Consider the following 4,305-nt stretch of genomic DNA (forward strand, 5'->3'; position numbering starts at 1 on the left):
TTGGGAGAGGAAGACTGGGACTGCCTTCTACCCAGATCTCTATGAAGCCCCCAGGCAACGGGTCAGTGCCCCGATGTTTTCCCACCATCTCGTTCTTTCTGAAGTTCAAGTTCTGCATTTCATTTTTGAAGGGTCTGGAATCATGCAGACCCAAAGAGAATGAGGTTTCCGTCGGAGCCACTGAGGGCCTCAGACAGGAAGAACCTGGGGGGACTGGCAGGCCGTCCTTACCCAAACATCTCTGCTAGCAGAAGGAAAGTCTGTGCAGATGTCCGGGCCCACAACCTTCTCGGTCTCAAGGTGAGCCACGACTCTCGAGCAGCCCGTGGATGGGGAATTCAAGCATTTCTAGTTTGTGTTTTTACCACCCTCCATTCTGGTTCAAAATCGCTAAGCTTCTGTGGTAGGAACACATCCAAATAGTATACTTGTCTGCTCATTCTGCACCCAAGACCCCCCCACCCCCATCATCCTTCCATCCTTGGCCCCAGCCGTGTAGACACCTGGTCTACCAGGGTCCTTCCTTACTTTGGAATTTAAACCACAGTAGTTCTGTTTCTGTTTTGTTTTTCCCCCAGCCTGGCTACTGAGAGAAGATCAAGGCTGGTGCCCGGCTGGCCCCAGATTCTCCTCTTGCAAGCTGAGAGGCTGGAAGTCTACGTCCACAGTCAGGCATGGGCTGGGTTGTGCGGCTGGCCTTATGCAAATGTCTTGCTCACGGAACAGAAAGGCCCCGGTCTCTGGGTCTCTTTCAGAGCCCTGAGACACGGAGCCCGGGAGGCATCTCCCCACGGGCAATCAAGGGAGAAGCTTAAGCCGATTCTTCTGTTTTCTGGCAGCCGCCTTTGCTCGCCTTCTCCCTCTGGGGAAATTAGCTTGCTGGCTCAGAGAGAGGGAAAATAAACAAGTCTAACCTGAAATATGCATTAGAGTTTAGATATTTTTGGAGGTTCCCGAGATTGAAAATGGCTGAAGGCTGACCAGTCGGCGTCTGTCCTGCATGAGCTCTCGGAGGCTCTGCAGGGAGAGTGAGGGAGGGCCGTGCCCATCACAGGGCTGAGGCTGGCGGGGGATCTGTGCAGCTGGTCAACAGAACTGGGCCCGGACCAGCCTGGTCCTCTTAGCGCCTGGCTCCGAGAAGAGGTGAACAAGGGAGGTGAGTCGGGATGGGTACGTTAAGTTTGTGATTCAAGGGGCGGCTGAGGCTCTCCACCGCGACGAGTGTGTCTCCCCCGAGTGATAGAGCCGGAACTTTGGGCTTGTTTCTGTCCTTCTGCATCAGAAGGGAGGGGAGGTCTCGTTCAGCCACTTAGACTGTGAGTTTGCCAAAGGCGGGGACCGCTACTGCTATGGACTGAAGCCTGGTCTCCCCAAAACTCCTATGTTGAAGCCCCTCATGTATTGGGAGGTAGGCCTTTTGGAGGTGATCAGGTCGTGACTGTGAAGCCCCCTGTGGTGGAGAAAAGAACTAACCCTTTCTCCTTCTCTTCCGTGGGGGCACACAGTGAGAAGGCGACCGTCTGCAAACCAGGACGAGCATCTTCCCAGAGACCAGATCTGCCACCGCCCTGACCTTGGACTTCCAGCCTCCAGAACCACGACAAATCAACATTTGTGGTTTAAGCTGCCCCCCTCCAACCCGTCTGTGGTATTTTGTCACTGCAACCTGAATGGACTAAGACCACCCATCATCTCTCTGCACCCACAGCCCTCAGTAGGACACCTGGCACACAGCAGGTGCTCAATAAATGCTTGTTGCATAAACCGGGGTGAAGGTGGGGAGACCGAGTGCTGAACACCGTGGGCTTGCCTCTGTGTTTATCTAGGACCTCACCTGCAGATCCTCTCAAAGAGAAGGAGAAAGAGAGAAATAGAGGTGAGAGCATGTTATGTCAATGCCCATCACCTCGCCTTGTCACTCTCTGCGTGAGGGCCATGTCCCCACCCACAGGCAGCATGGAGTTAAAGCCCCAGGAGCCACGACGGGTGGGGGATTGGAGGGTGAACACCCCAGTGTCTTTTCCCTACAGGTGGGGCAACCCAGGGGCCCTATCTTGCAGAGATGCCTGCTGGGTACCAGACTGGGCACCCCATCCTGGTTCCTCTCCTTCCCTGCCTCTCTTCCCTACACCCTCCCTTGGGCTCCTGGGGTCCCCTCCTGAAGGTCTCGTCTTGCTTGCTCCTGAGGGCTCTGGCTTGAGATTCAGGGGGTCTGTGTGGGCTGGCCCAGGGCAGGGAGCTGACGGACAAGGGGTTAGAATGTGGCCCGGGTAAGCTTCTCACTCTCCACCCGCGTCCTCTCTCCCGCTCCTCCCCACGGGGCAGCCAAGCAGATGTAATGCCTCTCGGTGCACACACAGCTGCCCCTCAGGGGCCCCTTTCAACTCAGCAGGGGCCTGACACACCCACCAGCTTGCTGACACACTCATCAGGGAGCCGATACACTCATGAAGAGGCAGCAGAGTCAGAGGCGAGCTTGCGTGGGAATCAAGAGACAAGGGTCCGCTCCCCGGTCTGCTTCCCAGAGCCGTGTGACTCTTGGAGCCTCCTGGGCTCACCGCACCTCCCTTCCCTGCTTTCACAGGAGGTGATGAGCAACGACCCAGGGGTCCGCAGACGGGCGAGTGCATAAACAGAATGCTGTAGCTCTGTACCTGGGAGACCCACCCCCGAGGAGGAACGACGTCCCGACACAGGCTGCAGCGTGCGTGAACCTCGAAGACACGAGGCCCCTGAAGACGCCAGACAGGGAAGGCCACAGGCTGTGTGACGTCGTCCCGGTGGGATTTCCGGAGCAGGTGAATCCATGGAGACAGAATGTAGGTGAGTGATTCCCAGTGGTTGGGGTAAAAGGGAACTGGGGCTGCCTGCTGAGTGGGTCTGGGGTTTCTTTTTGGGGGTGCCGGACGGGTCTTGGAATGAGACAGAGGTAGTGTTACACGACACTGTGGGATACACCGACCGCCATCGAGCGGCTCGCGTCATAACGGCTCATGGTCAATGTGACGTTAGGCATGTTTCCCCTTAAAAAGAAAGAGGATGTTCCGGGCTAACCCACTGGTGCTCCCTCCTTGGCTGCACAGTCGGGTCTCCTGGGAGCTTTAAAAATACCGACAGCGGGCCCCATTCCAGAAATTCTGATTCCATTAGAAATTTTTATAAAACTTCTCCCGGAGATCCTAACCTGCCACAAGGTTCAGAATCCCCGAACGGTGTTGAAGGTTCCTGCCGTCTCGGTGCCTCCCTGCGTAGCATGCATTTGAGTCCCCAGACCTCTGTTCTGGTGACATTTTAAATCTTCTTTGCTGATTGTGGAGTAAAAGCCTGAAGAACTATTCTTGTTGTAAAGACGTTAGAGGCACAGGCTTGTAGGAGAGGAAGTTTTGCCACTGGGGGGTGGTTTTGGAGGAGAGGAGTTCTGGGCATCTGGAACCGTCTCACCCTCCCCCCGGCCCTGGACGGCCAGCTACCTTCCACCACAATGAAGTGTCCCACCCAGCGGCGCCTTGACCCTCTGCAGAGCTAACACGTAAGGTCACATGGACAGCTCCAACCACTTAAAGATGTTAAGGCTAAAATGGATTCTGTTCCATTCAAACACCCATTCTGAGGACCTACTGTGTGCCAGGCCAGCCTGGATGAGGACCTACTGTGTGCTGGGTAGCAGAGACGAACAGGAGAGAGCCACCGAGAGTTGGGCTGGACAGAAACGTCGTACAAGAGAACAACAATGTTCCAAACGGTGGTTAACCTGGATCAATGACCGTCTGCGTGCCAGGCCCTCCCCTCGGACCTTCTCATTCCGAGGTGGCTAAGTCACCCACGCCAAGTGGAGGTTAATTTTGTGCGTGAACTGGATTGAGCCCACGTGGATGCCCATGTGGCTGGTAAAACCTGACGTCTGGGCGTGTCTGTGCGGGTGTTTCCACAAGAGACTAGCATCCGAATCATTTGAGTAAAGAAGATCGCCCTCACCCATGTGGGGGGCATTGTCTGCTCTGCTGAGGGCCCAAGTAGAACAAAAAGGCAGAGGAAGGGCAGACTTGCTCTCTGTGCCGGAGCTCAGATGGCTGTCTTCTCCCGCCCTCAGACGTGGGCAAACCTGGTTCTCGGCCTTTGCAGTTGGACTGGGATGGGTGCCTTTGGCTCCTGGGTTTCTCAGGCCTTTGGGTTTGGGCTGGAACAACATCTCTTGCTTCTGTGGGTCTCCAGCTTGTAGACAGCAGATCGAGGGACTCCTCAGCCTCCTTAATGGCATGAGCCAATCCCTTATAATAAGCTCCTCTCTCTCTCCCCTCTCCCCTC

This window comes from Lutra lutra, chromosome 18 (assembly GCF_902655055.1).
Source record: "Lutra lutra chromosome 18, mLutLut1.2, whole genome shotgun sequence".
Classification (NCBI taxonomy): Eukaryota; Metazoa; Chordata; class Mammalia; order Carnivora; family Mustelidae; genus Lutra; species Lutra lutra.